Below are 25927 nucleotides of genomic sequence, written 5' to 3' on the forward strand. Positions count from 1 at the left end.
AGGCCAATCTAGCAGCAGCGATAGCGATGCGCAGCCATTGCTGTAGGGGGTACATACGGAGCGATAATGCTCAAATTCTAAGCAATCTAGTCAGATTGCTTAGAATATCGCTCCGTGAGTACCCCCCTTAACACTGGAGTTTACTTTCACCTACAGTGTCACACAATACATGTATGAGTCAGAATATATATTACACTGCAGTTCAGTTCCACCTACAGTGTCATACAATACGTGTAGGCTGTGCAATTTTTGTAGTTATATAGGTTCAGTAAATGTGGGTGGGGCAGAGCTGGACAGTGATATGGGTAGAGATACCAAAGGTGTGGTACATTAATTGGTGCATTTCATTTTTTAAACACATAATGCCCCAGTAGTGCCATATATACACATATGCCCCGGTAGTGCCATATATAGATATAATGCCCACATAGTGCCATATATGCACATAGTGCCCCCAGCAGTGCCATATATACACAAAATGCTGCCAGTAGTTCTATATATGCACATAATGCCCCCAGCAGCGTCATATATACAATGCCCCAGTGTAGTGCCAGATACACAATGCCCCAGTGTAGTGGCAGATACACAATGCCCCCAGAGTAGTGCCAGATACACAATGTTTCCAGAATAGTGGGGAGTAGTGCCAGATACACAATGTTTCCAGTGTAGCGCCAGATACACAATGCCCCCAGAGTAGTAGTGCCAGATACAAAATGCCCCCAGAATAGTGGGGAGAGTGGCTGCAGGGACATCTAGACAGAGGCAGCAATGACTCAGAGAGAGAGAGAGGCAGCAGGGACATAGAGACAGTGAGAGAAAGCAGGGACATTAAGACAGCGGCAGCAGGGACATAGAGATGGAGAGAGAAAGCAGAGACATAGAGATGGAGAGAAAAAGTAGGGCCATAGAAATGGAGAGAGGCAGCAGGGACAGAGAGAGGCAGCAGGGAAATAGAGAGAGTGGTTTGTCACCCAGCATCCCCCTTCTCGGGACCCAACGATGGATGTAATTATAAGTAATAGAAAAAGAACTCGCAGGAGGTTCCGGAATGCAGTTCCTGATTACGTCATTTTTCAAATGACTTTCAGGAATGGCATTCCACTGCGTTTTGGCTCAAATATAGCACTGCGTGTAGGATACACTGTGGTCTGACCATCAGTGTCAAAGAAAAATAACAGTTTAATACACTGGGGTATAGCACAAAAATAAAAATATACATATATTGTTTTCTAATTCTATTTGTGGTTTTAATTTTATTTTATTTTTACACTAGGGTCACATCCTTAGTTTGACAGAGCCCCACTGGATGGACACCGCAGTTCCCCTGGAAGTGGACCACCTACAATGTTACATAATACCTGTATGATTCACTGCAGACTGACCGGCAATGTCACAGGAAATGATAGTATAGTACACCGGGGTATTGTACACAAAATAAATAAATATATATATATATATATATATATATTCAATGCAAAGACTGGCACTCCCCAAGCATTCATTCAGCTGCAACCGGTGCCCTCATAGAAAGATAAACACATGTAGCAAAGATGCGGCACTCCAGGCTTCAATAATTCACCAAAAGCAAGTTATTACTTGTCCAGCAACGTTTCAGTAGTCGCACCTACTGTCGACAGGCTTTATTACAAGATTAAAATAACGTACATACCTTTATACTGTCACCCCCTGTGAATTCCCGCCGGCTCGTCCCGGGACCGCTAACCCGCCGAGCCGCATAGCATCTGACGTCATCATCAAGCGACGGCGCCGTGAAACATACTGTGTACATGAAGCCAACCGACAGACAACAACTACTTCATGCCAGAAGTTGTCACCCCAAATCCATGATGAGAGGTCTTCCATACTCTCAAATGGCTAGAATCAGACGCATTAATAGTAGTAAGGAGACGGCAGAACAACAAATAGAGGGTCTAATAGACAAATTGGTAGATAGAGATTATTCCATAAAAATTTTAAAAAGCTCCAAAGACAGAGTTATGGCCCTTGATAGAGATACATAGAGGAATATTATGTGATAAAGGTATTAATGACGAGGCGGAAGCAACGCCAGTAGAATACATCTTTAAGGAACTACTTAAAATAAAAAAGAAAGAAGTAGATTTTTATCTGCATGGACTATCACTCAGTGATTATTATAAAATGAAGAAGATACCCCGAGGGTTTCGGGTGAGGAACTGTCCTACAATTGGACGCTATGATGTACAATTCTGTCGACGTTGGACGGCTATACTAAACAGATGCTCATTAGATTTAATATTATTGGTCATAGAGCAATCTAAGAAAGAAATGGAAGTGATTAAACATAAGATCTCTGCATATGAATTGGTGCATACTCCGGCACTTTTAGCTGACAAAGAGGAAAGTTGGATGGAAAAGATTCAACAACAAGTGTCCCAATATAAGAGGGAACTGATAGCCTTTAAACAAGAGAAACCTAAAAAGGTGGAACAGGATTACGAGAAACATTCTGTATATAGATGGCTCTCTGATACCAGACCAGAGGGGAAGAGACGACCATTCTTCCGCAGAGACCGGAGACTCTTTGCTAGGTTTGACACAGAATCCTCACAAGAGACCAACAGCGATACTAATAGATCTAACAAGGCTGCTGCCCCTTTAGGGGTGAAAACACGAGGAGGAAGATTCCAGACAAAGATGGCGCACAAGGAGAAGTGGGCAAAATGAAAGGCAGAGGAAGAGCAGGACGTCCTCCAACAGCCAAAAAGACATCATAGTCAATCTGTCCTCTTATGAACTGACTCCGACAGAAATTAGTCTGCTGAATAAGGGTCTGTCTTTCATTCCTTCAGTTCAGTTTGATCCATTACAATGGAACATAGAGAAACATTCTTTGCAGAGAAAAATTAAGCTGAAAGAACATTTTAAAGACAAAGGACAATCAGGAGGTGATGAATATCCAATTCCAAAACAGCTACGACCATTTGTTCCGAAATCAACTTTTGAACCATTATCATATAATCCCAGCATCAAGACCTTTATGAGACTGTTAGAAAAGGATGTGGAAGCCGTCACCAATAGTGATGGTTCCAATCATCCTAACCTAACTTTACAAGAAAGAGAGGCGCTGAAATCATTGTCTAACAATCATAATTTGATAATTCGGTCAGCTGACAAAGGGGGGGGGCAATTGTCCTCCAAGATTTCACTGATTATAACAAGGAAGCTCTTAAACAATTGTCTGATCCACAGGTTTATACAAAATTGCAATCTAATCCTACAAATCTTTGTAAAAAGAGATTACAAGGTATTTTGCAACAAGCATTAGTTGTAGATTTATTTTCTGAGGATATATTTAAGATTCTGATCCCTGACTATCCATTGGTGCTGATTTTTTATTTGATTCCAAAGATCCATAAGGGGGTGGATCCCCCGCCGGGCCGCCCAATTGTGTCGGCCAGAGGGTCATTATTGCAACCGACAGCTTGTCTATTAGACTCTCTATTGCAGCCGTTAATTCGGAACGAACCAAGTTTTCTGCTAGACACAACCAGTTTACTTAACAATTTAAAGGGATTAACTTCAATTCCAGACGATACATGGTTAGTTACTGTATATGTAGTAAGTCTATATACATCGATTCCGCATCAATTTGGATTAAATGATGTTAAAAGATTTCTGTTGAAGAAAAATGCATTTACCTTGGCTAAGGTAGATGTGATATTACATTTGTTAGAATTAATCCTGACCATGAATTTCTTCTTGTATGATAAACAATACTACATGCAAATCAGGGGGTGTGCAATGGGTTCTTCTGTGGCTCCAGTGTACGCGAATATAGTGATGTTTGAGGTAGAAGAGGACTTGTTATTTAACAATCCTTTGTTCACTGCTCTGGCGTTGCTGTTTAACAGGTATATAGATGATTTAATCATCTTGTGGAAAGGTAATCATACAGTATTGGAGAACATTATTGCTGAGTACAATGCCACAGAGGGACCCATCAAGTCCACCTATTGCATGAGCCAGGAGGTCATTAATTTTTTAGATGTGAACATTCACATCAAAAATTCTACACTTACCACTACTGTGTACATGAAGCCAACCGACAGACAACAACTACTTCATGCTAGAAGTTGTCACCCCAAATCCATGATGAGAGGTCTTCCATACTCTCAAATGGTTAGAATCAGACGCATTAATAGTAGTAAGGAGACGGCAGAACAACAAATAGATGGTCTAATAGACAAATTGGTAGATAGAGGTTATTCCATAAAAAAATTAAAAAGCTCCAAAGACAGAGTTATGGCCCTTGATAGAGATACATTACTTAGTACAAATAAGAAAACTAAGGCAGACAGGCCAGTTTTACCATGGGTCAATAAATATAATGTCAATTCTACACATATTAACTCTATATCCAAGAAACATTGGTCTATTGTAAGTTCAGACAATACTTTACATCTACGTGATACTAAACTTATGCCCTGTTATTCGCGAGGCCAAAACTTGCGTGATTTATTGGTGAAAACTGATGTGGCAAAATTAAACAGAGAACCTACAAGAAAAAAATCTTTTCTGCCTACGTCAGTTAAATTAGGCAATATCAAATGTGCCTGTGTTACTTGTCAATATCTCCTGGCCGGAGATTCTTTCAACCATCCACATACAGGACAAAAAATCCCCATTAAATATCAGCTAACTTGTAACTCGAATTTTGTAATTGATCAAATCATTTGCCCATGTGGCTTGAGCTACATCGGCAAGACCGAACGAAGATTTAAGGAAAGGATGTCAGCTCACAGGTCAGCCATCCGCAATGCCCTGGACACGGGCGACAGTGAACAGACCGTGGCCCGGCATTTTGCCCAATGTAAACATCCTTTGCACAGTATTAGATATAGAATGATAGACTGTGTGATGGGAGACATGCGAGGAGGCAATAGAGGTGCAAGATTGTTGCAATTAGAAACAAGATGGATACTACGTCTAGATGTAATATATCCCAAAGGCCTCAATGAAACTATTTCATATTCATGTTTCCTAAAATAAAACAGTGGTCAATATCTGTTAGTGTTAATTTCTTAGAGGTTTATTGATATAAGGAATAGGATTTATTAAATTAAGATAATGAGGATGCCTAGATGTTTAATAACAGTCTGTGAACTTAGTATACCAGATAATGAACTGTCATTATATTGTTACAGCCAGCCTCCTATGTTATACTGCACGCTTCCTTGGTTGCTATGGTGATGGGTGTAAGTTTCACGGCGCCGTCGCTTGACGATGACGTCAGACGCTATGCGGCTCGGCGGGTGAGCGGTCCCGGGACGAGCCGGCAGGAATTCACAGGGGGTGACAGTATAAAGGTATGTACATTATTTTAATCTTGTAATAAAGCCTGACGACAGTAGGTGCGACTACTGAAACGTTGCTGGACAAGTAATAACTTGCTTTTGGTGAATTATTGAAGCCTGGAGTGCCGCATCTTTGCTATATACATACATATATATATATATATATATATATATAGGTATATAGGTACACCCAGAAAACTTATCTTGATAAGAGGACGTTGTTCAGTGTTTTCTTGGGAGACCAGTGAGTGCCGTTTTCTGGGTGTACCTACATGCTTTCTGTCGACGCAGCACCTTGGCAAGCTATACATATGGGACAGACGTGAGTGCCGACCTTTGGAATTTATATATATATATATATATATATATATGTGTGTGTGTGTGTGTAATATAATACATATATAGTATATATACAGGGCTGGCGCTACCCGCTTAACGAAGGGATGCAGTCCCGGGAGGCATTGGGATGGAGAGGCGCTCCCCCTGCTCTGCATCCCTTCCCTGCTGCTGCGCCGTCCTGTTCCTCCTGCTGCTGCTGCCAGCTGCTGTGCCTGTCACTGTATGACAGGCAGCGGTGCCGGCAGCATGAAAATCCCACTACCCTTCCCTCCCCTCACCTGTGTGACAGCACTGTGTACGGATCAGAGGAGGGGGCTGAGCTACACAGGGCAGAAAGGGGCAGAGCTACACGGACCAGGATGCTGTACAGAGGGAGACTGGAGAGTAATTACAGTGGTGGCCAGCCAGACTTAGGTAAGTGGAGGGTGAGAGAGAAATGTATGTATGTGTGTGTGTATGTGTGTGTGTGTGTGTGTGTGTGTGTGTGTGTGTGTGTGTGTGTGCGCGCGCGTGTGTGCATATGGTGGGAGTGTGTATGGTGGGGGTCGGGGTGTGTGTATGGCGGGTGTGTATATATATATATATATATATATGTGTGTGTATGGTGGGTGGGTGGGTGGGTGTGTGTGAGAAGTGTCTGTGTGCGTGCGCATTATGGACGCTACTACTGGGGAGGGCATTATATGTAAGGACGCTACAACTACAGGGGGGTCATTACGTAAAATTATGCTACTACTAGGGGGGCATTACATGTAAGGACGCTACTACTACTGGGGTGGGGGCATTACATGCAAGGACGCTACTACTACTGGGGGGCATTACGTATAACGATGCTACTACTGGGGAGGGCATTACATTTAAGTATGCTACTACTACTGGGGGGCATTACGTATAATGATGCTACTACTGGGGGGAATAACGTATAAGGACGCTACTATTACTGGGGGGGCATTACGTATAACGATGCTACTACTGGGGAGGGCATTACATTTAAGTATGCTACTACTACTGGGGGGCATTACGTATAATGATGCTACTACTGGGGGGAATAACGTATAAGGACGCTACTATTACTGGGGGGGCATTACGTATAACGATGCTACTACTACTGGGGGGTGCATTATGTATAAGGATGCTTCTACTACTGTGGGGGGCATTACGTATAAGGACGCTACTACTACTGGGGGGGCATTACGTATAAGGATGCTGCTACTACTACTGGTAGGGCATTATGTGTAAGGACGGTACTACTAATCTGCCTATTGCAATCTGAACCTCAGCAAAACATCTCTTTACTAAATGTATGTTCAAATCTCACCCTGTAATCTGCCTATTGCAATCTGTACCTCAGCAAAACATCTGTTTACTAAATGTATGTTCAAATCTCACCCTGTAATCTACCTATTGTAATCTGAACCTCAGCAAAACATCTCTTTACTAAATGTATGTTCAAATCTCACCCTGTAATCTGCCTATTGCAATCTGAACCTCAGCAAAACATCTCTTTACTAAATGTATGTTCAAACCATTTGTTAGTTAGTTTTGTGATTTCTGGATTTGTTTGTTATTTAAATTACCTGTGTTTCAAATTTTGGTTAGGGGCGCATATTTAATGAAGGCAGACTGGGCTGGTGTTTGCTTAGTCAAACACTGTGTAATTTAACCCCTTTGATTAGTGGGACATTTGCCTCAGCTGTAGTTGTGTGAATTTACCATAGTATATCTGTAGCTTCAACCATACACAGCTGTACGTTCCAATACTGAAAGCGTTCCTATCTCTAAGCATTTTGAAAAGTAACAGTTAAAAAAAACAGTTGAACAAACATTGAACACCATCAAGCAAGATTTCAGGAACATTATGTGGACTCACCAAACCGCTGCAATGAAATCACCAGGACTACGCCCACTAACCCTCTGGCAGAGAACATCAGTAGTGCCTTACAGGCTTACCCCTCAAGGTGAGCAGGGAGCATTGGAGGGGAGAGCACCAAAGCCAGGCTCAGCAGGGTTATTTTCTTCAGATTTTAGTGTGCTCCCCACATTCTCATATTTCCCCTGTACTGCTCCAATTAGACCAGGATAATTTCCCTCCTTTCGTTGTTTACCTGCAAAGGTGATCTCACCATGTGCTTTCTTCTTAAGAAAACAAAACAATAAAAAAAAACCACTTTTTTACCGCATCCTTCCATCCCACCGTGTGGTATTCCTGTGAGATGTGCCTCCACTGATTGCACACCCTGCCAGCAGCATCTAACACAGTGCACCCCAAATGGGGTCCTCTGGTGGTTCCTCTGCGGGCAGGATGTGCCTAATGTGGATTGTTCATACAGGTTATATCATATGACTACACAAGTGCCCGTTCTCCCATGTATGCATTTGGTCCATGTATGGCTTACCTCCCAGTGTAACCTCTCTGGTGCGCCCAATATGGCTGCCTCATCTGGTACGCTTGTGGATGGGATGAAAATACATGGACCTGATAGTTTTGTTTGTACCCTACTCTGAATGTTAGGATGCTGCAATCACCCCCATTTTGTGTCACCTCTTCTAGGGATGGACTATTCCACCCAGGGTAATCCTACGCAGTGCGCCCAAGATGGCTGCTGCACCTGGTACCCTGTGAGGGTGGAATACACAGCCCATGGAAGTTATTACCCAAAATGCCTACACCAACCCTGCAATATGATTACTCTATGCATTTTAGGTTTTCATTTTTATGCCTGTGTATTGGTGTATTAATCTTCTGTATTATGTTTGTTTTGATGTCTGTAAAGCGCCTTGAGTCCTGTTTGGAGAAAGAGCGCTATATAAATAAAATGATTATTATTATTATTACTACTACTGGGGGCGCATTGCGTATAAGGAAGCTACTACTACTTGGGGGCATTACGTATCAGGACGCTACTATTACTGGGGGGGCATTACGTATAACAATGCTACTACTACTGGGGGGGCATTACGTATAAGGACGCTACTACTGGGGAACATTACGTATAAGAACGCTACTACTACTGGGGGGGCATTACGTGTAAGGATGCTACTACTACTGGGGGGGCATGTATAAGGACGGTACTACTACTGGGGGTGCATTACTTATAAGGAAGCTACTACTACTTGGGGGCATTACGTATAAGGACGCTACTACTACTGGGGGGCATTACGTATAAGGACGCTACTACTACTGGGGGGCATTACGTAAAAGGATGCTACTACTACTATTAGGAGGGCATTACGTATAAGGACGCTACTACTACTGGGGGCATTATGTATAAGGAAACTTCTACTACTGTGGGTGCACTATGTATAAGGACGCTGCTACTACTACTGTGGGTGCATTATGTATAAGAATGCTACTACTACTGGGGGGGCATTATGCATAAGGATGCTACTGTTACTGGGGGGCATTATGTATAAGGACGCTACTACTACCTACTGGGGTGCATTACATATAAGGACGCTACTACTACGGGTGGGGCATTATGTATAAGTTGAATAAGATTGTGCTACTGTGTGGCATAATTTTAAATGGGGGTACTATTGTGTGGCCATGCCCCTTCCTGGCGCACGCTGTCCCTTTTGTGGAATATGGGGGGGCGCAAATTTATAGTTTGCAGGGGGGCGCTGAACACCCTAGCACCGGCCCTGTATAAATATATATAATTTGTCTTTGTTTTTATATATATATATATATATATAGTTTAATATATACTTTATTTATAAAATATTTGCTAACTAGTACTGTGCTTATACATCTTTAGTGATAGTTTGGTTCAATATAGTAGAAATTTCAGTAACCAAATGTTTTTTTTCTTTTTAAATATAGGCCCTCATTCCGAGTTGTTCGCTCGCTAGCTGCTTTTAGCAGCAGTGCAAACGCTAAGCCGTCGCCCTCTTGGAGTGTATCTTAGCTTATCAGAAGTGCAAACGAAAGGATCGCAGCGCTGCTACAAAAAAAGATTGTGCAGTTTCAGAGTAGCTCAAGACCTACTCCTAGCTAGCGATCACTGCAGACTGTTTAGTTCCTGTTTTGACGTCACAAACTCGCCCTGCGTTCGGCCAGCCACTCCCCCGTTTCCCCAGGCACGCCTGCGTTTTTATCCGACACACCTGCGTTTTTTCACACACTCCCCGAAAACGGTCCGTTTCCTCCCAGAAACACCCACTTCCTGTCAATCACTCTGCGGCCAGCAGTGTGACTGAAAAGCGTCGCTAGACCTTGTGTTAAACTACATCGGCTTTTGTGAAAGTACAACACGCATGCGCAGTGCGCCCCATACGCATGCGCAGAAGTGCCGATTTTTTGCCTGATTGCTGCGCTGCGACCGAAAGCAGCTAGCGATCAACTCGGAATGAGAGCCATAGTCGGTAGCAACCCCACAGATTGGTCCTCTGCCTGAAAGGGCCTCTTGGATAGATATATGGAAATTGTTTCTTTAGGGGGCGCCTATTATATAAATTTCTGCAGTGCAAGGGTTATTCAATTTTTTACAGCAAGTTTTTTATGGAGTACAACCACATCAATTTATTTTCAAGATATGTATATATTTATTAAAATACTTTCTTAAAATACTCCTAAAAGGGTTGTGGCAACAGGACAATAGTTTGTGCAAATATACATATGACTTCATCAGGGGTGTCTTATATATAGAGTCAGTATTAGTATTAGAACTTTCAATTAATTATGTGGTCCTTTCAATTGGCTTTTCATGTAAATTAATATCTCTTGCTGACACTTAATGATTAAGCAATTCCTTCTATCCAAATAGTGGATCGGGTGCATTTTTTAAGGGTGTTTTATCTCAAATGGTATTGGGTGCATTTTACTGCAACTTTTTGAATCCTGATACGGTCATTTACTAAGCTGCCGAGTTTTCAACATTCGTATTTTCCGATGTCGATGTGATTCATAATGTCAGGCAGTGTTTTACAGGACTGATTAGTAAAACACTGCCTGACAAAACACAAGGAATCCCGGCTGGATCTGTGAGATCTGTGCAGGGCTTCATTGTGTGCATTGTGAGCAGTGCAGAATGGGTTAAAAAAAAAATTGCGTGGGGTCCCCCCTCCTAAGCATAACCAGCCTCGGGCTCTTTGAGCCGGTCCTGGTTGTAATAATACAGGGGGAAAACTGACAGGGGTTCCCCCATATTTAAACAAGCAGCACCGGGCTCTGCACCTGGTCCTGGTGCCAAAAATATAGGGGACAAAAAGCGTAGGGGTCCCCCGTATTTTTTACACCAGCACCAGGCTCCACTAGTAAGAGAGATAATGCCACAGCCGGGGGACACTGTTATACTGGTCCCTGCGGCCCTGGCATTAAATCCCCAACTATTCACCCCTGGCCGGGGTACCCTGGAGGAGTGGGGACCCCTTAAATCAAGGGGTTCCCCCCTCCAGCCACCCAAGGACCAGGGGTGAAGCCCGAGGCTGTCCCCTTCATCCGTGGGCGGTGGATGGGAGGCTGATAGCCTTTTGTGTAAGAATAGAATATTGTTTTTTGTAGCAGAACTACAAGTCCCAGCAAGCCTCCCCCGCAAGCTGGTACTTGGAGAACCACAAGTACCAGCATGCAGGGGGAAATGGGCCCGCTGGTACCTGTAGTTCTCCAAAAAAAAACACACACACCTTGAAAGTAAAATTTTATTAAACATACATGCACACTTACATGCATACATACCTATGTTCACACGAAGCACTCGGTCCTCTTGTCCAGTAGAATACCGGGGTACCTGTAAATAAAATTATACTTACAAAGAATCCTGTGAGAGTTCGGTCCTCTTCTTATAAGTTATAATCCAGGGACTTGTAAAAATAAAAAAACGAAAAACCCGATCCACGTACTGAAAGGGGTCCCATGTTTACACATGGAACCCCTTTCCCCGTCTGGCTGGACACCCCGTGACTCCTGTCAAAGAGGGTCCCTTCAGCCAATCAGGGAGCGCCACATCATGGCACTCTCCTGATTGGCTGTGCGCTCCTGCACTGTCAGTCAGGCGACGCACTGTACATACAATGTAGCGCTGAGGCACTCCATTAAATCCAATGGTGGGAATTTTGCAGTCTGTGGTAGACTGTGAGGTTAAGTGGGCCAACCACAAGAGTGACCCACTCCTCCAGGGTACCCCGGGTGTGGCATTATCTCTCTGAATAGTGGAGCCCGGTGCTGGTGTAAAAAATGCGGGGGACCCCTACGCTTTTTGTCCCCCGTATTTTTGGCACAAGGACTAGGCGCAGAGCCCAGTGCTGGTTGTTTAAATATGGAGGAACCCCTGTCAGGTTTTTCCCTGTATTATTACAACCAGCCCGAGGCTGGTTATGCTTAGGAGGGGGGACCCCACGCAAAAAAAAAAATCAATTTTTTACAGTAAACAGAACCTTTCCCATAGATAACCATGCACAGATCTCACTGATCCGTGCATGATAATCCAAACTCGCCTGGAAAAAGCAGGTCTATTTTTTTGCTGCTTTTTTTAACGAATCGCAAAAAAATACACCCGCAATTGAGCATTCAGAGACTAACATCCAAATACGAATGAATGGTAAATTCCTGTGTTGTATGAACAAACAGCCACGTTTGACCGATGGTCTATTCATTCGTATTTCTGAACTTAGCCGTGAAAAGCATTACGAATAGCCCCAACACTGCCGACACTTTGAAAAAAAAACAACAAATCAGACAAACTCAAATTTTTTGTAAATAAACCCCCTGGTGTCTCCTGTTCTGTTGTCTGTTTTTTATATATATATATATATATATATATATATATATACATATATATATATACTAGGTGATTCATCACGCCCTACGGGCGCTCTTCACACCGTCATTAGGGGCTACGCCCCGTTAACCCCTGCACGCCTTTGAACATACGCAGGCCGGTAGATAACAGATCCAGAAATGCAAGGCAGTATAGAGGGCATACAGAAATGGGGTCCGGTTGAGAAAAGATAGAGAGGCGTAAGGGGGGAGAAAGGGAATGTACAGAAACGCTGTGCGATCAGTAAAGGATAGGGAGAGGCAGGGTGGTAGGGAGAGGATAAAGAGAGGGAAGGTGTTAGAGAGAAAATACCGTTGCAAGAGGCTACGACCCGTTAACCCCTGCACGAGCTTCAGCTGTGCTATAATTGTCATTATATGGAGTATTACCTGCAAAAAAGTTTATGCTAGTGGGTAAATATTGCAAGGGGGAAGGGCGTGCGATTGTCAAGGGGGTGTAGCCCTTTGTGAGGGCGTGAAGAGTGGCCGCAGGGCACAATGAATAACATAGTGTAGTATATACTGCTAGTGTATGCAGTGCAGCTTATACACACAGTGGCCACAGGTATCAGAGCCGCGTATACACACAATGGACACAGGTAGCAGCGCAGCTTATACACACAGTGGCCACAGGTAACGGAGCCACGTATCCACACAGTGGCCAGAGGTAGCAGGGAAGCTTATACACACAATACCCACAGGTAGCAGAAACGCTTATACACACAATACCCACAGGTAGCAGAGCCGTGCACACAGTGCCCACAGGTACTGTAGCAGAGCCGCTTATACACACAGTGTCCACAGGTAGCAGAGATGCTTATACACACAGTACCCACAGGTAGCAAAGCAGTTTATACACACAATGACCACAGGTAGCAGTGATGCTTATACACACAGTGCCCACAGGTAGCAGAGCCGCTTATACACACAGAGCCCACAGGTAGCAGAGACACTTATACACAACGTGCCAAAAGCTAGCAAAGCAGTTTATACACACAATGACCACAGGTAGCAGTGGTGCTTAGCCAACAGGTAGCAAAGCAGTTTATACACACAATGACCACAGGTAGCAGTGGTGCTTATACACACAATGGCCCCCGGTAGCAGTGCCACTTGTACACACAATTCCCATACGTAACAGAGGCGCTTATACACACAATGGCCACAGGTAGCAGTGTCACTTATACACACAATGGGCACAGGTAGCAGTGTCACTTATACACACAATGTTCACAGGTAGCAGTGTCGCTTATACACACAATGGCCACTGGTAGCAGAGCCGCTTATATACACAGTGGCCACAGGTAGCAGAGTTGGTTGTAGACACAATGGCCACAGGTAGCAGACTTGGTTGTAGACACAATGGCCACAGGTAGTAGCTGCGTTTATACGTACAGTGCCCACAGGTAGCAGTGTCGCTTAGACACATAATGGCCACAGTATTAATTTTTTTTATTAATCCAATGTCCATTGGTAGTAACTATACTCACAGAAGTTCAGTGTGTGTGTGTGTGTGTGTGTGTGTGTGTGTGTGTGTGTGTGTGTGTGTGTGTGTGTGTGTGGTGGTTTGGAAAGGGGGTGGATTCAGTGAGTTGGAGGTGCCTATCTGTGGCGCTGATCACCCCGATTCAGGGAATCACTTGTAGCGGCTGCAGATGGTGTCCGAGGTGCTACGTGTGGTGGAGGGGTGGATGCAGGAGGGGGTCCAGAGGTAATGCGGGTGGTGGAGGGGTGGGTGCAGTGGCATGGATGGCGGAAAGGTTGCAGAGGTGCTGTGGGTGGGGGTGGGGTAGGTGTGGAGGGGGCGCGGATGGGGAAGGGGGTCTAGAGGTGCTGCGGGTGGGGGAGGTGCGGGTGCGGAAGGGGAGTGTAGATGCTGATGGTGGGGGAGGGGTGGGTGCGGGGGTCTGTGGATGAAGGAGGGGGTCTGGAGGTGGTGTGCGTGGGGGAGGGGCGATGTAGTGTGGGTGTGTTTGGGGAGGTGGTGTTGCAGGGGGGGTGAGGTTGGGTGATAGGTTCTAGAAGTGCCGCGGGTGGAGGAGGGGTAGCTGCAGGGGAGCCGTGGATGGGGTCCGGAGGTGCTGTGGGAGGTGGTCCGGAGGTGCTGCAGGTGGGGGAGGTGTGGTAGGTCCACGAATGGGGGAAGGTGTCTATAGATGATGTGGGTGGGGGAGGGGGCCGGAGGTGCTGTGGTTGGGGGAGTGGCGGCTGTGGGGGTGTGGTGGGGGACCGGATGGGCTGTGGGCAGGGGAGGGGGCGGGGGGTGCTGCGGGTGTGGGTGCTACAGGTGGAGGAGGGGGCAGGAGTGCCACGGGTGGAAGGGGGATGTGGTGGATGCTGTAGGTTGGATGGGGCGTGTGCCACGGATGGGGGGTGGATGTGGTAGATGCTGTTGGTGCCGCGGGTGGGGGAGGAGTGGAGGGTGCGGGGGTGGAGAGGTTGGTGCGGGGGTGCCGCAAGTGGGGGAGGGGTGATGGGTGCTGCAGGCGGGGAGGGGTGTGTGCAGCGGGTGGTAGGTGGATGTGGTGGATGCTGTGAGTGCGGCAGGTGGGGGAGGTGTGGGTGGGGTGGAGGGTGCGGTGGTGTAGTGGGGAGAGAGGTGGGTATGGGGATAGGGGAGGTGCGGGGGCGGTGGGGGAGGGGCGGAGGGTTTGCGGGTTGTGGGTGATACGGGTGGGGGAGGGGAGTGAGTGCCACGGGTGGGGGAGGGGCGTGTGCCGGGGGTGGGGGACGGATGTGGTGGGTGCTGTGGGTGGGGGAGGGGGGTCCTGCAGGTGGGGGCGGGAGTGCTGTGGGTGGGGGAGGAGTGGGGGGTGCTGCGGGGGTGGGTTGTACGGGTGGGGGAGAGGGCGCGAGGCGGATGTGGTGGATACTGTGGGTGCCACGGGTGGGGGTGGGATGGAGGGGTGTAGCGGGGGGGAGAGCTGGGTATGGGGGTGGGGGAGGGGCGGGGATGCCACGGGTGGGGGAGAGGCGGGGGGTGCCGCGGTTTGTGGGTGCTACGGGTGGGGGAGGGAACGGGAGTGCCACAGGTGGGGGAGGGGCGTGTGCCGTGGGTGGGTGACAGATGTGGTGGATGCTGTTGGTGCCGCGGGTGGGGGAGGGGTGGAGGGTGCGGGGTTGGAGAGGTGGGTATGGGGGTGCCGCGGGTGGGGGAGGGGTGGTGGTGGAGGGGCGTGTGCAGCGGGTGGGGGGGCGGATGTGGTGGATGCTGTGAGTGCGGCGGGTGGGGGAGGTGCAGGTGGGGTGGAGGGTGCGGGGGGGAGAGGTGGGTATTGGGGTGGGGTGGAGGGTGCGGGGGTATAGCGGGGAGAGAGGTGGGGGTGGGGGAGTGGCGGGGGGTTTTGCGGGTTGTGGGTGATACGGGCGGGGGAGGGGGCGGGAGTGCCTTGGGTGGGGGAGGGGCGGGGGTTGCTTCAGGTGTGGGTGCTATGGAGGGAGGAGGGAGTGCCGTGGGTCGGAGGGGCATGTACTGCGGGTGGGGGAGGGGCGGGGGTTGCTGCAGGTGTGGGTGCATCGGGTTGGGGAGGGGGCGGGAGTGCCGCGGGTGGGGGAGGGGAGTGTGCCGGGGGAGGGGTTGCTGCAGGTGGGGGTGCATTGGGTTGGGGAGGGGCGTGTGCGGTGGGTGGGTGAGGGGGTGGGAGTGCAGGGGGTGCTGCAGGTGTGGGTGCTATGGGTGGGGGAGGGGGCGGGAGTGACGTGGGTGGGGGAGGGGCGTGTGCTGGAGGTGGGGGAGGGGTGAGAGTGTCGCGGGTAGGAGAGGTGCAGGGGGTGCGGCAGGTGTGGGTGCAATGGGTAGGGGAGGGGGGAGTGCCCCGGTTGGGGGAAGGGACTGTGTCGCAGGTGGGGGGAGGGGCCAGAGTGCAGCGGGTGGGCTGCAGATGTGGGTGCTATGGGTGGGGGAGGGAGCAGGAGTGCGGCGGGTGAGGGAGGGGCGGGAGTGGTGCGGGTGGGGGAGGGGTGGGGGGTGCTGCAGATGTGGGTGCTATGGGTGGGGGAGGGGGCGGGAGTGCCACGGGTGGGGGAGGGGCGGGAGTGCTGCGGGAGGGAGAGGGGTGGGGTGTGCTCCAGATGTGGGTGCTATGGGTGGGGGAGGGGGCGGGAGTGGCACGGGTGGGGGAGGGGCGGGAGTGCCGCAGGTGGGGGTGCTGCAGATGTGGGTGCTATGGGTGGGGGAGGGGGTGGGAGTGCTGCGGGTGGGGGAGGGGCGGGAGTGGCGCGGGTGGGGGAGGGGTGGGAGTGCTGCAGATGTGGGTGCTATGGGTGGGGGAGGGGGCTGGAGTGGCGCAGGTGGGGGAGGGGTGGGAGTGCCGTGGGAGGGAGGGGTGGGGGGTGCAGATGTGGGTGCTATGGTTGGGGGAGGGGCGGGAGTGCCACGGGTGGGGGAGGGGTGGGGGGTGCTGCAGATATGGGTGCTATGGGCGGGAGTACCACGTGGGCGAGGGGATAAAGTGCCGTGGGGGGGAGGGGCTGGAGTACTGCGGCTGGGGGAGGGGCAGGGGGTGCCGTGGGTGAAAGGGTGCGGGGCGTGTGCCGCGGGTGGGGGGCGGATGATGTGGAGGCTGTGGGTGCCGCGGGTGGGAGGGGGGCGGGTGCGGCAGTCAGAGGTCGTCCACAGCATTCTCCTCCGGACTGTGCGGCAGCCGCAAGACTCACCGGCTGCAGTGTCACCAGGGTGCAGGGAGTGTACAGGGAGGAGGGAAAGAGGGGACAGGGCGGAGATGAGTAGGGGACTGGGTGGGGATGGGCGGACCGAGGGAGGGGACTGTGCCTGGCCTGCATCCAGCCACCCAGATCTGTGCCTGTGACTCCGCCCAGCGTTAGAGGGCCAGGCACAGAATCACAAGGCTAATATATAGGATATATATATATATATATATATATAGAGAGAGAGAGAGAGAGAAAAAGGGGGGGGAGGTACAGCGCCACTTGCGAACTATGATCTCAGTAAAAAGAATTAACCTAAAAATAGGATTAAAATTACCTAAAAATTACCATAAAAAACACACATAACCTCATTAAAAGGTGTCTGCCGGAAAGGTGTCTGCCGGGCCCTAAGGATGCAGTGCCGGAACCGCAATGCTGGACTTATGGAAAATTGGAGAGATAGGGTTCGGCGCTCAGTGTTGCTAAAAAATGGTAAAAGGCCTAAAAATATATATATATGTATAAATTTATTTTAAAATAATTTTTTAATATATATGAGAGTAAAAAAAGGATACATAAAAACATAAAAGTATGAATCAAGTAAAATTTTACAAGGATAAGGAGATCAACTTAACTTAAGAAACAGCAGGGGATTGGTGCAGGAAACCCCAACGCGTTTCGTCTCAAACAGACTTCTTCAAAGGGTAGGGACATAATGAGCTTCCCTGTCTATTTATAGCCAGAATACCTGGTAAAGGGGTTGTGACATCACTGATGGTCACATGATGCAATTACATAGTGCAGGCTTTTAAAACACTTTTAGTACAAATGGATTATATAGGCTAGTAATTCAGAGCAGAATTAGTGATTTAGGGGATCAAAAACCGGGTTTATACAAGGCTATAGTCCATAAAAACATTGATTTTGATGTGTTAGTGGCATTTCCGCCACACTTCCGGTGACGGATGCCGGACCTTCGTCACTTCCGCCCCACTTCCGGTCCGTGATTGCGCATTGCGCCCGTGGCGTCTCCCGGCTTTCAGGATGTTCTCTGTACTGGTGTCCACGGCTCTCCTCGGCAGGCGTCAAAGTGTGCAGGAGGGTCATGTCTCTAAGGACCTATGCGGCGGCGCCATCTTTGCTGAGATTTCGTCCATTGGATTTCTATAGTGCGGTGGCCATCTTTTGGTAGTTCTTTTAGATCCAAATAGTTTTCAGCCATACCCGTGTCCATGGCAACGATATCATAAATAAAAAGAGAATATGTGGTAATATCTTTGAAGCAGATATTAGCTAAACATTCAAAACGATCAAAACAATTTATTTATATATGGATATGTGATCATCAGCAGGAACTATGAGAATAATATATAACATGTCCCGTTTTTACAATAAATAGAATAAATAAATAAATAAATAAAGTGCTAGTGCAATGCTAATTATGAGGTAATATGTAGCCGGACCTCAGGGTGGAAGGTTAGTTGAAGGATATAAATATAATATAGATAGGAGTGTAAAAGTGCTAGATGGTAAGATATAAATAGTAAGATATAAATAGAAGTGTGTTTTGAAATCATATATTTCATTGGTATATTTATTATAAGTGGCAGTGCACGGTGTAGATTAGGATTATAATGGTGGAGAATTTTCGTGACCTTGTGGCGTTACTTTTAAAGAGTGTTGATATTACAAACATTATAAGTTGGTATTAGACTGGCGCCATTTGTTAAACATTACAGTACCCAATCTTCCAGGTAGTCCCTTTCCTGGTACTGATCAGGCCCAAACACTGCTTAGCTTCCAAGATCGGACGAGATTGGGCGTCCCAGTGTGGTTTGGACTGTACGCGAAAAAAATTGGACATCATAATACCGCGTTATTTTATTTGCTTTATTGTTTAATGGGCAGTGGATATTTTAATTGTGAAGTGAGGGAGGTATAGGAAGGAGCAATGGATACATGAAACAATGGAATATTTCCACGATACTGCACCTCAATAAAAATGGTGCAATTTCGTATCCCTCATTGAGGCCGACTGGGTGTAGAGTCTGCAACTGGAAAATCCAATACATTTCTCGTCTTGAAAGTTTGTTTCCTAGGTCTCCTCCTCTCTCGCCCAAGCAAACGTGTTCAATTGCCTTAAATGTAAGGTCCTCTGGATTGGAGTTATGTTCACATGCAAATGTCGAGAAACTGCGTGGCTAACAACCTTGTTCTTGATATTCCTTATGTGCTCTTGAATCCGTATTTTGAGGGGTCTCTTCGTTTTTCCTACATACTTCATTTTGCAGGGACACTCCAAGAGATAAATCACGGATGATGTATTACAGTTCATAAAGTCCTTTATAGTGTATTCCTTCTTATCCTCTGAGTCGCTAAAAGTTTTCCTGTTCCGATGTAAAAACTTACATATATTGCACTTCCCACATTTATAAGACCCCATACATTTCAGCATAGGGGTATCCGGGTGGATTTTTCCTTCAGCATACTAGGTGCAAGCAGGTCTTTGAGGTTTTTAGATTTTTTAAAAATCAGTTCTGGTTTGGGCGGTAAGATTTCTTTGAGCACAGGGTCCATTAACAGAATTCCCCAATGAGATCTGAGGGAGTTTCTAATCACTTTTTCATGTTGACTGTACGTAGTGATGAAGGCAATTCTTTCCTTTGTTTCATCCTTGGTTTTGTATGTTAAAAGCTTTTCCCTATCCAAAGCTCTCGTTTTTTCCAATGCTTCATCTAAAAGTGCTTTTAAGGAAAATGTGGTCTTTTATAAACGTTACATCGACGACATTTTAATCATCTGAGCCGGCACACCTGAATCTTTTAATGAATTTTTAAGGACTTTGGGAGACAATGATTGGAACCTTGCCTTCACTTCAACAACAAATGATAGATCTATTGAGTACTTGGATCTAATCTTAACTGGAGAAAAGGGAAGAGTGACCACCAAAAATTTCATTAAGAATGTAGATATGAACAGTTACCTGCACTACCAAAGCAGTCACCTGGAAAGGTGGAAGAATAATATCCCGGCCTCCCAGTTTTCAAGAATTAAACGGAACTGCACAAATAATAAGGAATGTGAAGACCAATTAAAGATCTACAGGAAGAGATTTGAAGAGAAAAAATACCCGAAGCCCCTGTTAGATGAAGCATTGGAAAAAACGAGAGCTTTGGATAGGGAAAAGCTTTTAACATACAAAACCAAGGATGAAACAAAGGAAAGAATTGCCTTCATCACTACGTACAGTCAACATGAAAAAGTGATTAGAAACTCCCTCAGATCTCATTGGGGAATTCTGTTAATGGACCCAGTGCTCAAAGAAATCTTACCGCCCAAACCAGAACTGATTTTTAAAAAATCTAAAAACCTCAAAGACCTGCTTGCACCTAGTATGCTGAAGGAAAAATCCACCCGGAATACCCCTATGCTGAAATGTATGGGGTCTTATAAATGTGGGAAGTGCAATATATGTAAGTTTTTACATCGGAACAGGAAAACTTTTAGCGACTCAGAGGATAAGAAGGAATACACTATAAAGGACTTTATGAACTGTAATACATCATCCGTGATTTACCTCTTGGAGTGTCCCTGCAAAATGAAGTATGTAGGAAAAACGAAGAGACCCCTCAAAATACGGATTCAAGAGCACATAAGGAATATCAAGAACAAGGTTGTTAGCCACGCAGTTTCTCGACATTTTGCATGTGAACATAACTCCAATCCAGAGGACCTTACATTTAAGGCAATTGAACACGTTTGCTTGGGCGAGAGAGGAGGAGACCTAGGAAACAAACTTTCAAGACGAGAAATGTATTGGATTTTCCAGTTGCAGACTCTACACCCAGTCGGCCTCAATGAGGGATACGAAATTGCACCATTTTTATGAGGTGCAGTATCGTGGAAATATTCCATTGTTTCATGTATCCATTGCTCCTTCCTATACCTCCCTCACTTCACAATTTAAAATATCCACTGCCCATTAAACAATAAAGCAAATAAAATAACGCGGTATTATGATGTCCAATTTTTTTCGCGTACAGTCAAACCACACTGGGACGCCCAATCTCGTCCGATCTTGGAAGCTAAGCAGTGTTTGGGCCTGATCAGTACCAGGAAAGGGGACTACCTGGGAAGATTGGGTACTGTAATGTTTAACAAATGGCGCCAGTCTAATACCAACTTATAATGTTTGTAATATCAACACTCTTTAAAAGTAACGCCACAAGGTCACGAAAATTCTCCACCATTATAATCCTAATCTACACCGTGCACTGCCACTTATAATAAATATACCAATGAAATATATGATTTCAAAACACACTTCTATTTATATCTTACTATTTATATCTTACCATCTAGCACTTTTACACTCCTATCTATATTATATTTATATCCTTCAACTAACCTTCCACCCTGAGGTCCGGCTACATATTACCTCATAATTAGCATTGCACTAGCACTTTATTTATTTATTTATTTATTCTATTTATTGTAAAAACGGGACATGTTATATATTATTCTCATAGTTCCTGCTGATGATCACATATCCATATATAAATAAATTGTTTTGATCGTTTTGAATGTTTAGCTAATATCTGCTGCAAAGATATTACCACATATTCTCTTTTTATTTATGATATCGTTGCCATGGACACGGGTATGGCTGAAAACTATTTGGATCTAAAAAGAACTACCAAAAGATGGCCGCCGCACTATAGAAATCCAATGGACGAAATCTCAGCAAAGATGGCCGCCGCCGCATAGGTCCTTAGAGACATAACCCTCCTGCACACTTTGACGCCTGCCGAGGAGAGCCGTGGACACCAGTACAGAGAACATCCTGAAAGCCGGGAGACGCCGCGGGCGCATGCGCAATCACGGACCGGAAGTGGGGCGGAAGTGACGAAGGTCCGGCATCCGTCACCGGAAGTGTGGCGGAAATGCGACTAACACATCAAAATCAATGTTTTTATGGACTATAGCCTTGTATAAACCCGGTTTTTGATCCCCTAAATCAGTGGTTCTCAAACTCGGTCCTCAGGACCCCACACAGTACATGTTTTGCAGGTAACCCAGCAAGTGCACAGGTGTATTAATTACTCACTGAAACATTTTAAAAGGTCCGCAGGTGGAGCTAATTATTTCACTTGCGATTCTGTGAGGAGACCTGCAAAACATGCACTGTGTGGGGTCCTGAGGACCGAGTTTGAGAACCTGTGCCCTAAATCACTAATTCTGCTCTGAATTACTAGCCTATATAATCCATTTGTACTAAAAAGTGTTTTAAAAGCCTGCACTATGTAATTGCATCATGTGACCATCAGTGATGTCACAACCCCTTTACCAGGTACTCTGGCTATAAATAGACAGGGAAGCTCATTATGTTCCTACCCTTTGAAGAAGTCTGTTTGAGATGAAACGCGTTGGGTTTCCTGCACCAATCCCCTGCTGTTTCTTAAGTTAAGTTGATCTCCTTATCCTTGTAAAATTTTACTTGATTCATACTTTTATGTTTTTATGTATCCTTTTTTTACTCTCATATATATTAAAAAACTCTTTTAAAATAAATTTATACATATATATATATTTTTTGGCCTTTTACCATTTTTTAGCAACACTGAGCGCCGAACCCTATCTCTCCAATTTTCCATATATATATATATATATATATATATATATCGAGCTATATTCCTGCACTCACCCCTGCTTGTGACATATGGTACGTTAACCCTGGTGCCCTCAGTTTCACACTGCTGGACGGCAGTGTTATTTACACAAATTCACCATGTAGCGGCACTGAGGAAAGAAAAAGAATGAGGAGACCTGCCTCATTGTTTTTACTTTCCTGAGTGCCGCAGCAGGGTGAATTTGTATCTCCTATATAATAGCCCTATTCTGTGACCTTGTGATTCATTTGCTAACGCTGGGCGGAGTTACAACAGTGGGCGGAGTTAGTCAAATGAGTCACAGAGATCTGGCCAAATCTACAGGAGACTAGGAGCAGAAGCAGATAGCATGGGCATTGGGCATGTCACAGGCAGGGGTGCAGACCTCCCAGCTTTCTGCAGGAGCTTTCTCCAGGCAGAAGGAGGGACACACACACACTCGGCGAAAAGGGGGCGTGGCTTCACGGGAGGGTCCCCGTTTTCGTCAGTGAGGGGGCTTGCCCAGCGCTCTGTGAGCTGCTGGCATGCTCCCAGGGGCTGATTATGAGTCCGGGGGGCCCAGGGCACTTGTGACAGGGGAGCCCTATCTCATTGCTGTGCCTGCTGTGGGTTGGGGGCGTGGCCTAATCGCGACCCGCGCGGCCACGCCCCCTTATGCAAATTTCGATTTTTATTTTTATTTTTTTGATGGGATTTTGGCCCCTCAGCTAGGGCTAAATCCAGAGGAGGTGGTCGCTCCCCCCCTACACACCCACACAGGCAGAAGAAAGCAGGGAGACTGCTGCCTCCCTGCAACACCACAGACCTGCCTACACGTACCAGCGTGCGCTGACTGTAGCACAATGCTGCCGCTGTTACTGGCAGGACGGGGGGGTAGCTTCTGAGCTGGGACAGAGCTACTCCAGCCGGGGGGTCCCCTAAAACTGTGGGGCCAACGGTACGTATCCCCTGCCCCCTCCCCCCACCTTAATCCGGCTCTGCTGCTGGAACCCCCCCATTAATCCGTACCCCCTGATGCCCCCTCTCCCTCTGTCTCCACTATTCACCGCTGCTCTGCTAAGCAGAACAGCGAGTACAGGAGCTATCCAACTGCCCCCCCCCCCCCACCGCCGGACACTGCGACCCGCGGGTGGGACAGAGGGACAGACCCCAAAAAATGGGACTGTCCCGCGAAAATCGGGACATTTGGGAGGTATGGGTGTGTGTGAGGGGTATGTCATACAGACAGACGGGCACCGGCTCACTGTGTGCTTGACCCCCCCACATCGGCATACTCAGCAGGGTCTCTCTGAGGCGGAGGAGCGTCACTTTCTGACACACTCCACGCTTCTTAGCTGCAGTTTAGTGGGGCACCTGCCGCTGTGCAGGTTCCATACTGCCTCTGTTATCTCCAGCCCCGGCAACCCCACCGCTAGCTGCAGCGCTGCCACCCGCAGTGGAGTGCGCCCAGCTCATTCACACACTTTAGCTGGCGGGTAGCGCTGCAGAAATCCGAGCTGCTTGCAGGCTCTGACCCACTCCTCCCTCCAGCCGCAGCGTCTCCTGGGAGCTAACCAGTCACTCCCAGTCTCCCCTTACCACAGTGCCCGGAAGCCGTGAGGTCCGCGCCACGTGCATGCTATGACCCCCTCCTCCCTCCAGCCGCAGCATCTCCTGGGGGCTAACCAGTCATTTCCAGTCTCACCTTACCACAGTGCCCGGCAGCTGCGTGAGGTCTGCGGTGTGTGACTGAGGAGGGGGGGAGGGATGCGGACGGGCAGAGGAAGCAGGACTCCAGCCTGAGAGAGTCAGCCATGCCAAGTCTCCAGCAGCAGCAGATCCCAACAGGTTGGAGTGGAACAGCAGCAGCCAGCAGCAGTGACTCCGGTAAGACACATCTGTCTGTCACCACTGTTTTGTCCCTAATACCAATCTCTCCCGTGCCCTGTGTTCTGTCATGTCCCTGTCACCCCTGGCCTTGCCCTGCCACCCTTATCCTGGCCCTGTCACCCTTATCCTGTCCCTATCATTTCTGTCCTGGCCCCGTCACCCCTGTCCTGGCCCCGTCACACCTGTCCTGGCCCCGTCAACCCTGTACTGACCCTGTCACCCCTGTCCTGGCTCTGTTACTGCATACCCTCCAACTACCTTTTATGGCATGTACAGTACCCGCAGCGCCTCCAGACCTCTCCCCAATGCACCACACCTCCGCACCTTCCCCTCCACCACATGCGGCACTCCACCCCTCCCCCACATGCTGTGCCTCCAGACCCCCTACACCACCCGTGGCTCCCACTCCTCCACCCCTTCACCACCCACAGCACCTCCAGGCCCCTTCCACCATTCACCCCCCTTATATGTCTCCCCCAACCATACCTCCCAACTTTGTATCTATGTGGAGCGGGACACTCGCGCGGCGAAGCCGCGCGCGCTCCCGAAAAGGGGACGTGGCCTATGAAAAGGGGGCGTGGCTTTGCGGGAGGACCCGCGATCGCGAGCCACACCCATGTTTTCGTCACTGAGGGGGCATGCCCAGCGCTCTGTGAGCCGCTGGCATGCTCCCTCTCCCTCTAACTCCACTGAACAGACGCTGTGCGCATGCGCACAGCGTCTATTCACCGCTGCTCTGCTAAGCAGAGCAGCGATTGACAGAGCCTCCCAACTGATCCCCCCCACCGCGGGACACTGTGGCCCGCGGGTGGGACAGCGGGACAGTCCCCCAAAAACGGGACTGTCCCGCGAAAATCGGGACAGTTGGGAGGTATGCCCAACACCTGCTCCCCTCCACCCGCAGCATCTGCAGACACCCTCCTCCATCAGCGGTCCCCCCCTCACCCACCCCTCCACCACCAATGGCACCCCCGCACCTGCCCCTCCACCACCTGCAGCACCTCCGGACCTCCTTTCCCATCCGCCGCAACACCCGTACCTGCCCCTACCCTACCCATGGTGCCTGCGGTCCCCTACCCAACCCCCGGCACTCCCGTCCCTTCCCATCCAACAGCACCTCCGGAACCCTTCATCCATCCACAACATCTCCACACCTGCCCCTCTCCCACCCGTGGCACCCCTGCCCCTCCCCCACCTTCAGTGCCTCCGGACCCCTCCCCCATCTGCATCCCCCACTCCTCTGCCCCTCCCCCACGCGCAGCACCTCCCGAACCTTCCCCATCCGGGCCCCACCCCCACTTCTGCCTCCC

The 25927-nt window shown here is 48.0% G+C and overlaps 1 protein-coding gene and 1 pseudogene across 1 annotated transcript in view; one reads left to right on the top strand and one right to left on the bottom strand.

The window, feature by feature from the left end:
• Window positions 1-25927, bottom strand: part of DNTT (DNA nucleotidylexotransferase) — a 1050501-nt gene that overhangs the window by 232724 nt on the left and 791850 nt on the right. The gene's annotated exons all lie outside the window — the stretch shown is intronic.
• On the top strand, window positions 21115-21233 carry LOC134898081 (5S ribosomal RNA; annotated as a pseudogene).

The sequence above is a fragment of the Pseudophryne corroboree genome, chromosome 3 (assembly GCF_028390025.1).
Source record: "Pseudophryne corroboree isolate aPseCor3 chromosome 3, aPseCor3.hap2, whole genome shotgun sequence".
Classification (NCBI taxonomy): Eukaryota; Metazoa; Chordata; class Amphibia; order Anura; family Myobatrachidae; genus Pseudophryne; species Pseudophryne corroboree.